Below are 11,515 nucleotides of genomic sequence, written 5' to 3' on the forward strand. Positions count from 1 at the left end.
AGAGATACACACGGCCATTAAATACTAACAAAGGGACAATCAACCAGCAAGATGTCACAGGCATAAATATCTACGCACCTAACCAAGGTCCCCAAAATACATGAAAGAAACACTGGGAAAACTGAAGGGAGAAATAGACATCTCTACAATAATCATTGGTGACTTCAAAACACTTCTCACATCATTAGATGGAACTAGACAGAAGACCAATAAGGAAATGGGGAACTGAAACAATACGATCAATGAGTTAGACCTAACACACATAGAAAGAAGGCAGCATTCAAATTCACTGGGATATACATTCTTTACGCGTGCCCAAGGATCCTTCTCCAGGATAGACCACATGGTAGGGCATAATACAGCTCTCAATGAATATAAAAAGATTGAAATTATATAAAGGATCATCTCAGATCATAGGGGAATGAAACAAAATAAATAACAGACAGGAATAAGGGAACTTGGCAAATGTGTGGAGGATTAACAACACACTCCAAGATAATTAGTGGGTGAAAGAAGAAATTGCAAGTGAAATCAGACAAATGAAAATGAGATCACAATTTATCAAAACTTATGGGATACAGCAAAGGCAGTCTTGAGAGGGAAATTTATACACCTAAAAGCCTGTATTAAAAAAGAAGAAAGAACTAAACTCAAAGAATTAAGTGAACAAAAAGAGAAATTAGAAAAAGAACAGCAAACCAATCCTCAAAGAGAAGAAATAATAACAATTAGAGAAGAAATAAATGAAATTGAGAAGAACAAAAATAGAGAAAATAAAAACCAAAAGCAGATTCTTTGAGAAGATTAGTAAAATTCACAAACTCCTAGCAAGATTAACAAAGAAAAAAAAAAACTAATAAACACAATTTGAAATGAAAAGGGACAACCCAAGAACTAGAAAGGATCCTAAGAAGATATTCTCAGAAACTGTATGCCAATAAACTAAACAACCTAGATGAAATGGGGAAAGTTCTAGAAATGCACCTAACCTACATTGACACTACAAGAAACATAAGAACTTAACAAACCAATTACAATTAAAGGCACTGAATCTGTCTTCAAAAATCTTCCAACAGAGGAAACTCCAGGACCATATGGCTTCACAGGTGAATTCTCCCAAACATTTCAAAAGAATTAACACCAATCCTGTTTAAACTCCTCCCAAAATTCAAGAGGAGGGAAAATAACCCAACACATTATAGGAAGCCAACATCACCGTAATACCAAAGCAAACAAAGACACTGGAAGGAAAAGAAAATTACAGACCAATCTATATAATTAAGATCGATGCAAAAATTATCAACAAAATATTTATAAATCGAATCCAGCAGCACATCAAAAGACTTATCTATCAAAACCAAATGGGATTTATTCCTGGTAGGCAAAGCTGGTTCAACATAAGAAAATCAATCAGTGTAATACACCACATTAACAAAGTGAACGAAATAAAACCAAATGATCGTCTCAATCAAGGCAGAAAAAGCATTTGACAAAATCCAACACTGTTTCTTATAAAAACATTTCAAAACAGATGAGTAGAAGGGAAATTCCTGAATATGGTAACAGGCACATAAGAAAAAACCCACAGCTAACATCGTACCCAGGGGGAATGGCTGAAAGCTTTTTCTCTGAGACCGGGAACAAGACAAGGATGTCCACTAGCACCATTGATCTTCCACATTGCAATAGAAGCTCTAGGTAGAGCAGCTAGAGAAAAAATAAAGGCATCCAAATAAGAAAAGAGGAAGGAAAACTCTGTTTTCGGAAGGCATGATCTTATATTTAGGAAATTCTGAAATGTCTACACCGAAGCTACTTGAGCTAATAACTGAGTTCAGCACAGTGACAGGCAGCAAGATCGACACGGAGAAATCAGCAATGTTTAGGTACACTAGCGCTGCACAACCTGAGGAGGAAATCAGGGGAAAATTTCATGTACAAGAGCAACAAAAAGACTCCAACATCTAGCAATCGATTTAACAAAAGCAGCACAGGACCTATAAGGAGAAAATTACAAAACAATGCTAAAAGAAATTTAAAAAGACCGAAACAATTGGAAAGACATTCCGTGTTCATGGACTGGAAGACTAAATATCATAAAGAGGTGAATCGTACCCAGATTGATTGATATATTCACTGCCATACCAATGAGAATTCCAACAGTCTACTTTACAGAAATAGGAAAGACAATTGCCAAATCATTTGGAAGGGAAAGTGCACACGAGGAGCCAAAAGTATTCTAAAAAAGAGGAGCAACAAAGGAAAAATTTCACTGACCTTGAAACATATTACAAAGCTACAGTGGACAAATCAGCATGATACTCCCATGAAGAGAGACACATCAATCAGTGGAAAAGGACTGAGAGTACAGAAATAAACCCTCACCTCTATGGTTAACTAGTTTTTGACAAGCCTACCAAGTCTGTGTTAATGGGAAAAAAACAAACTCTTCAACGAATTCCTACAGAACAGGTTATAAATAACCAAAAGAATTAAAGAAGACCCCTATCTCACTCTCTATACAAGAATCAACTCAAAATGGATCAAACACCCAAATATCAAATAAGTACCAGAGAACCAGGAAGATGGCAGAGGAGTAAGGAGCTCCTACAGTCCGCTCCTGCTGCAGGGCAGGTAGCAAACACCCAGAGCTCTCTGAGCCAGCTGAAGCATCGTTTGGGGGCTCCAGGACGCCAGAAGAGCTTCCTGCAACATCCTTGGGAGAGTGGAAGGAGATGACTATCTGCAGAGAAGACTCGTAAGTAAAGGCTCCACGCCCTGGAGGCCGGTGCCCATCCTCCACTGGAGGCACAAGCCACCTCGGGAGCTGCTCTGAGGCTGGATTCAAAGCTCCACTTCCCAAAACCGGTGAGGAAGAGATGGATGGGCACCAACTTCAGCTGCTGAAGAGGAAATTCAGCGGGCTACAGTATAATCCTGAGAAGAAGTTTGAGCCTGTCCAAGTCAGAAAGAGGCCGGGAGCTGCCATCTTAACTCCACGCCTTTCACGAGAGGAAGCGGGGTGGACTGAGGATCCCAGTGCTGGCGGGGACCGGCTTCTTCCCACCAAGATCACATTGCAGCTCCAGTCTAGGCCCCAGTGCCACCAACAGCCAGCAGGGAGGAAGCTGCGGGGACCTGAGCCAGCTCTCTGGGAAATTACCGGCCAAGCCAGGGAGGCCGGTGATCATCCTACTCTGGCGGCCCAAGCCGCCCCAGGAGCTGCTCTGTGACAGGAATTGGAAGCTCCATTTCCCAGAATCATGGAAGGAGAAGACAGTTGGCTGCCTATTTCAGCTACTGATGGGGGACTTGGCTGGCTAAGAGATAACCCTGGCAACAGGGGTTTGAGAACCAGCCCAAGTCAGAAACAGGCCAGTAGGCGCCATTCTGACTCCACCCCCAGCCTGAGGGAAGCCGGGCTGATTGAAACTCTCAGTGTGGGCAGGAACCAGTTTCTTTCCCGCAGATCAGCCTGCAGCCTGCCTAGGCTTCAGCGCTGCCTCTGGCAGGGAGGACACTGAGGAGCCCTGCACCAGCCTGTACAGGTAACTGCAGGGAACTTTGGCTGGCACAGACTGAAAATCAGAAGTCTACCAGGGCCACTGCGGTCACCTTGGACCCGCACTGCAAAGACTGCTGCCCACACCTGCAGCTCCATCCCTGCCCCAGGAAGGGGAGAAAGGGATGTGAGGCTCCATCAGTCTCTCTGGGAAACTACAGTCTAGGCCTGCACGTGGATTATTCCACATAGCTGTGGCTCTGTCCCTACCCCTGGCAAAGGAGAAAGTTGGAAGAAGCTTCATTGGTCCCTGGCGCAATAAAGGGGACTTAACCCTCTATAGCATACAGCACCAACTACATGCTTGGCTCGTACTGCACAATCAGCAAGGGAGGAAGGATAGGAAGCCCTAAACTAAAGAGAAAGATTACACCCAGAATAAATACTCTAGGAAGCCAGATGTGAAGACACCAACAAAAAATTACAATCCACACCAACAAACAGGAAGCTACGGCCCAGTTAAAAGAACAAGATAAGCCTCCAGATGACATAAAGGAGTTGAGACAAATAATTATACATGTTCCAACAAATCTCCTTAATAAATTCAATGAGATAGCTAAAGAGATTAAGGCTATTAAGACGACATTGGAGGAGCACAAAGAAGACTTTGAATGCATACACAGAAAAATACCAGATCTGCTGGGAATGAAAGGTGCAATCAGTGACATTAAAAAAACATTGGAATCATATAATAGCAGGTTTGAGGAGGCAGAAGAAAGGACTGGTGAGCTTGAAGATATGGCCTCTGAAAGTGAACATAAAAAAGAAGAGTTGAAAACAATGGAAAAAATTGAACAAGGTCTCAGGGAACTAAATTACAGCAAAAGGCATGCAAACATATGTGTCATGGGTATCCCAGAAGGAGAAGGGAAGGGAAAAGGGGCAGAAGGACTATTTAAACAAATAATAGTAGAAAATTCCCCAACCCTATTGAAGAACATCGGTAACCCTGTCCAAGAAGTACAACATACTCCCATCCCAAAAAATCCAAATAGACCAACTCAGACACATACTCATCAGAATGTAAAAGGCCAAAGACAAGGAGAGAATGCTGAGAGCAGCAAAAGAAAAGCAATGCATAACATATAAGGGATAGTCAATAAGATTAAGTACGAATTTCTCACCAGAAACCACGGAGGCAAGAAGACAGTGGTCCGATATATTTAAGATACTACAAGAGAAAAACTTCCAGCCAAGAATCTTATATCCAGCAAGACTGTCTTTCAAAATGGAAGGTGAAATTAGAATATTCACAGATAAACAGAAACTGAGTGAATGTCTAAGCAAGAGACTAGAATTTCAGGAAATACTAAAGGGTGTGCAAAAGGAAAGACAGGAGACAGAGGCCTGGAAGAGAGACTAGAAATGAAGATTATATCAAAAAAAGTAACCAAGAGTGTCAAAAAAAATAGGGAAAATAATCTACGACAGATAAAACTAAAATAGGAATAAACTTAGCCAATGATGAAAAGCACTTGTATTCAGAAAACTGCAACTCAAAGTTAAAACAAAGCAAAAAAGCCCTAAATAACTGAAAGCATACTCCATGCTCATGGATTAGAAGGCTAAATATCATTAAGATATCAGTTCTACTCAAATTGATATACAGAGTTAATGCAATCCCAATAATGATTCCACCAGCATTAAAGGAAAAATTGAAAACACAATCATTCAATTTATATGGAAGGGAAAGGAGTCTTGAATAGCCAGAAACACCATAAAAAGGAAAAGTGAACCCTCATCTCCAGACTTTAAATCATAATACCTACCTATCGTAGTAAAAACAGCATGGTACTGCCCTAAAGACAGACACAATACACCAATGGAACCAAATTTCTGGTACAGAAACAGACCCTCACAGGTATGGTCAAGTGATTGTTGACTAGCCTGTCAAATCACACACCTCGGGCAGAACAATCCATTCAGCAAATGGTGTTGAAAGAATTGGACATCTATAGCTTAAAGAAGGAAAGAGGACACCTATCTCATACCTTATCCAAAAATTTACTCAAAATGGATCAAAAAACTAAAAATAAAAACAAGAACCATAAAACTTCTAGAAGAAATTATTGGAAAATATCTTCAAGACCTAGTGGTAGCTGGTGGATTCTTGAAGGAGAAAAGAGAGGAACTGAGTGGACTATTGATGTTTAATGTATGTAGAAGTTTTATTTAGCTTTGCTGTAAAAGTGTGGAAATGTATAGAGTGGATGGTAACACACAGTGAGTAACAGCTGCTTTATAAATGGGGATGTGACTGAAAATGATAGTCTAGTTATGTAAATGCCACCTGACAGAATGCTTGAGAATAATCTAGGAACTGGATAGCACAGTAAACCAAGAGGTGGGTGAGAATTGTGGTTGATGGTACAGATGCAAGAGTGCCTTGTGAGCTGCAACAAATGTATATTACCACTGCAGGGTGTTGGGAATGTGGAGAAGCATGGGAAAAATACAGCTGGAGGGACCTATGGACTGTGATTAGTAGTAATAATATAATATTCTTACATCTATGCAAAAGATGTACTATGTTCATACTGCGGCAGTATGGAAAAAGTGAGCCAAATGTACGCTATGGACATGGCAATAATCAGATTTCTGCACATGTGCATAATTGTTTTCTAAGTTTACAACTTTTGTCATAAAAATATACATATTTAAAAAATAATACGGTGGTCTGGGCAAAAAACACACCAAATTTAAGATAAGAACTATGATTAGTAGTAAGATTTTGATAGTGTTCTTTCACAGTTTGCAACAAACGAGTCATGACAATACAAGGTTTTGGTGGAGGGTTGATGTTTGGGACCCCTGTATGACGTTATGCATCTTTGCTTTGTAAGTTCACAACTTTTACTATACACTTGTTTATGTATGTTCATTTATAAATGATATAAAGATAATAACTGGATTGGTTAGAGGAAAAATACTTTGTATAGTAGTAATATTTTGACAATGTTCTTTAATCATTAGTTTAAAAGGTTTAAAAACAGTGCAAGTTATTGGTGGTAGAGTGAGATGGTATATGTTTGTTTTTTAAGTTCACAACTATTATACATTTATTGTCTATGTAAAAAAAAAAACAAACCAAGTACCATAAAACTACTAGAAGAAAATGTAGAGAAATGCCTCAAAGACCTTGTATGTGGTGGTTTCTTGGTGGTTTCTTGGACCTTACACCCAAAGCACAAACAACAAAAGAAAAATTAGATAAATGGGACCTCCTGAAAATTAAACACTTTTGCACGTCCCAGGACTTTGTCAAAAGGGGGAAAAGGCAGCCAATTCAATGGGAGAAAACACTTAGACATCACATGTCGAATTAGGGATTAATATAGAGGATATATAGAGAGATGTAACAACTCAACAATAAAGAGACAAACGACCCAATTACAAAATGGGAAAAGACATGAGTAGACATTTGTCCAAAGAAGAAATACAAAAGGCAAAAAAACACATGAAAAAATATTCAACATCATTAATGATTAGAGAAATGCAAATCAAAAGAGATATGATTTCACGGCTATCAGAATGGCCACTATGAAAAAGTCAGAGGACTACAAGTGTTTGAGAGGATGTGGAAAGACAGGAACACTTATTCACTGTTGGTGGGAATGCAGAAGGCCACAGCCACGGTGGAGGACTGTCGGGCAGTTCCTAAAGAAGCTGAATATAGACTTGCCACGGGACCCTGCAACAGCACTACTGGGCATATTCCCAGGAGAACTGAGAGCACTGACATGTCAGACACCTGCACACCTACCTTCAGAGTGCCGTTATCCCAACTGCCAGAAGCCGGAAACAGCCCGGGTGTCCATCAGCCGGTGACTGGAGAAACACACTGTGCTGTATTCACACGGAGGAACATCGTGCCGGGGTGTGAAGAAGTCAAGTCGTGAACCCGATGACAACATGGATGAACTGGAGGACGGGATGCTGAGTGAAGCAAGCCAGACACAAAAGGACAAATACAGGAGGCTTGCACTACTCTCACCTAATTGCACTGTGTAACATAACGTATGATTCCATCTACGTAACATGTCACTATAAATCAACGTATAGAGGGAAAAAAAGTATTTGTGCAAAAATACCTAGAAATGGGATCTGCGGACAGCAGGGGAAGCACAGAGAGATCAAGAGGTGATGTATTTTACTAGTTGTTTTTTTCATTTATTATTATTGAACTAACGAAAATGCTCTAATGATGACTGAGGTGATCAACCCACGACTTTGCGATTGTGCCAAATACCACTGACTGCGCACTGTGGATGAACTGTATGCTTTTTTAAAAAAAAGGCAAATAGTGCGGCTGGGGCGGCTTGCACCCCGATGCTGACAGGGGGGTTTGGAGGGGTCAGACTAGACCGCAGTGGCGTCTGATGCTAGGGCAGACAGCATCAGAGGGGCTCTCAGGCGTGGAGGACGCACGGCGAGGGGAGGAAGAATGCCGTGGAGACCAGGTCTCTGCGCAAGTCCGTTTTATTAAGGAAGTGCAGTGGGTTATATAGAGAATGAGGAGGGCGGGGTAGAGCAGGAGGAGGGAGGGCTACGGGGCGGCAGGGGATTGGCAGAAACTTGTGGGCGGACTTGTGGTTTTGTGCTGTTAGCTGTTGCTAGGGAAGTGGGCAGATTTCAGGTTATGGTGCAACAAAACAGCACTTAAAAATGGGAGAAATATGAGAATACACATTTACCAAAGAAGAAACGTATGATTCTTTTCATCACTAGGGAAATACATGCTAAAATCTGCTATACATAATAAAATGGTTAAAATCAAGAGACATAATACCAACCATTAAAGAAAAGGTGGAAAAACTGGAGCCCTCACACATTTCTGGTGACAATGCAAAATGGTGCTGCCACTTTGGGAAACATTTTGTCAGTTTCTTAAAAATGTAAACTTACCATAATTCATCCTGACTCTGCTCCAAAAAGTCTTTCCAAAACAAATGAAATTGTTTCCGTTCAATAATTCCTAGAGCAAGTGTACGGCAGCCAAAACTGGAAAAAAAAAATACACATCTATGAGCTGGAGCATGGATAACAAAAGGCGGTGCATTCATAAATAGATCCGCACCTCTACCTATCTAATCTCAGGCACCTCCCCACCACGCTGCCCTTGGAAGCAGCCCACCAGGCCTGTCTACAACCTACCTGGAGGACACGCAGGCCTCTACAGGACTAACTTCAGTGCCAATTACAGATATAAATAGAAGGTCAGAAGAGCCATGTGTGGGGAAACAACAACTGAGCCCAATTCAGTCACTCTAGGGGACCATAAATTCCAAAGTAGGGACCACTGGACAGGCACCAAACTCCTGAGCTGTCTGCCCTGACTCAAGTGTCTGGATGCTTCTGGAACACTCAGGAGACCAGCTACATGGGGTAGTATAGACTCTGGCAGTGAAAGAGACCCTGCTGGGACACGCAGAAGCATTACCTCTGGGATGACCTCTGGGCTCACCTCCCTTTGAAGTCTCTTAGCCGCATAATTGATTTGTCTTTATTCTTTCCTCATTTTGGTCAAGGTCTTTTTCCAGTTGCATTGCTAGTTAGTGCTTGGCAGTAATCCCTCCGTGCCAGGGAGTCTCATACCCTGGAGTCATGTCCCACACTGGGGGACAGATAATGTATTTATAGGCTAAGTTTGGCTTAGAGAGAGACCACATTTGAGGAACAAGGAGGCTCCACGAGGCAAATCTTAGGCACCCTATAATAGAAGGCCAAGTTTCAATTTCAAGTGTGAAAGTTCATAAGCACACACAGTCATCGAAATCAAGTGTCCATCAGTAGACCACCCTCCTCCACTAGTCATTGGCCCTGTACTAGGGGGATTCTTGCTGACGTCTTAGAGAATGTGGCAGAGCTCCCCAGGATGGGAATTTGACATTCCTTCGGTTACTGTCTGAATCTCCATCCACCGTGGCGATGCCCCACGAACGTACATTTATGTGCCTTATATGGACGCGAGGTGGGCTTCCTCCCATGTTATCCCGTCCCTGACATCCCACTCCCGTGATCCTGCCACAGACAGAGAACCACAGTGCTGGAGAGGACGTGGAGAGACAGGAACATTAACTCACTGTGGGTGGGAAAGCAGAGTGGTACAGCCCCTGTGGAGGACTGTTTGGCAGTTACTAAAGAAGTTAAAGATAAACTTGCCACATGACACTGCAATATCACTACTGGGTATACAGCCCTGATAGCAGGGACACAAACGGACATCAGCACACCCATGTTCAAAGCAGTATCATTCGCTATTGCCGAAAGTTGGGAACACCCCATGTGTCCATCCGTTGATGAATGGATAAACGTACTGCGGTGTATTCACATGAAGGAACATTACGCAGCAGTAAAAAGAAATGAAGTCATAAAGCCCATGACACCATGGATGAATCTAGGAGACATTATGTTGAGGGAAGCAAGCCAGACACAAAAGATCAAATACTATATGGTTGTGTTACTATGAACCAAATATATCGTGTAATAGAATGTATGATTGGAAAAAATTTATCATATACCCAATATATTCAATTTATAATTGTATTGTTTTTACTCAAGTGTTTTCTTCTCTTTAAGTTGTTTATATATTCAATTATTAAATGCACAAAAGAAAAAGAAAATAGATGAGGTTACACTGAAGAGTTGAGTTTGGGGACTTTAAAATGTGATCTGTTCCTCAAGAAAAAGAGGTAACAAAATAGAGATAGAGTAACCAAAAGGTTATTTTTTAGCATAGTAAAAATCACGTGTGAAATATGAATGTGGATAAAACTGCATATATCACTGCAATCTTTGAAAATGAACAAATGTATGTTAACACTACAAAATATTAATAAATCACGGGCTTGAGGTTTTTCTTTTTAAAGTACTGAAAAAGATTCTAAAAAAATTTATAATGATGAATGCACAACACTGTGATTATACTAAAAGCCACTGATTACACACTTTGGATGGTTTATATTTGTATGTGAATATATCTCAATAAAACTGCTTAATACATAAATAATTGTGCTAGAGCAGCCAAAAATGGAAGCTATATCCAGCAGGGAAACAGATAGAGAAGTGTGAAGAATTTTCTCATTAGTTTATATTTCTTACTACTGAAATAACGAAAATATTCTAATGATGACAGAGGCAATGAATGCACATCCATGTGATTATACTAAATACCATGCATTGTACACTCTGAATGAATTCTATGCTTTATTAATATCAATAAAACTGAATTGTTAAAAACATACATGTATCAATAAAATTAATTTGTTAAAAAAAAAGAAAGGACTGCTAATCCTCATCCAAAGATTTCATTGCTAAGCTTTTCTTGTAAAACCTTCCTGGATTTTCCCACTGAGAGCACACTGTATTCTTCCTCGTCACACTTAGGATCTGCTGAGCGACAGGGCACTAGGAGAACAGCGTGGTCATCTGCATGGAAGTGACAGGGCCCCAGCAGCCCTGCCTGGCTCCCCTTCCAGGAGGCAACCCTGTGAAAACCACCTTCAGAAGTGCAGGGGGAAGTGCAGGGGACAAGAGAAGGGGGTGGGCTGAGAAGGTCCAGCCATCTGTCCTGAGTGAGAGCAGCGGCTCCACAGCCCTGAGCTGCTTCCCTACAACGGGACCAACTCTTCTAAGAGGCCGAGAACAGTAAGCACAGAGGCGTCCTCTGCAGCCAGGCTCCTTTAAGGCCAGCTGGCTGACTGCTCCTGGCAGACAAAGCAGGGCGACAATGGTGTCCCCAAGGCACCCAGGTCATCCCCCCCCCCCCCTCCGCCAAGGAGAGGCTCCTGGAGCTCCTGGAAATGCTCAGCACACCCCTGGGCTCCCACAGCAGCCTCGGGCAGGCGGCCTGACCAGCAGGCGCCCTTTCCCAGGCTGTGCAGAGGGTCCTAGCAGGCACCCAAATCCAGTGGCCCCCACTGGCCAGCTGCCCTCCTCCGGCCCTAGCAAGCT

At 41.8% G+C, this 11,515-nt stretch overlaps 1 long non-coding RNA gene across 1 annotated transcript in view; it reads right to left on the reverse strand.

The window, feature by feature from the left end:
- The window catches only part of LOC131280549 (uncharacterized), a 79,607-nt gene extending 70,540 nt beyond the window's left edge, over positions 1–9,067 (reverse strand). The window contains exons 1-3 of the long non-coding RNA XR_009188163.1: positions 9,003–9,067; positions 8,468–8,563; positions 7,326–7,498 (exon numbers count right to left, since the gene is read on the reverse strand). This is a non-coding gene — a long non-coding RNA (uncharacterized lncRNA). The remainder of the gene's footprint in view (positions 1–7,325; positions 7,499–8,467; positions 8,564–9,002) is intronic.
- Between the last annotated feature and the right edge of the window lie 2,448 nt (positions 9,068–11,515).

The sequence above is a fragment of the Dasypus novemcinctus genome, chromosome 12 (assembly GCF_030445035.2).
Source record: "Dasypus novemcinctus isolate mDasNov1 chromosome 12, mDasNov1.1.hap2, whole genome shotgun sequence".
Taxonomy (NCBI): Eukaryota; Metazoa; Chordata; class Mammalia; order Cingulata; family Dasypodidae; genus Dasypus; species Dasypus novemcinctus.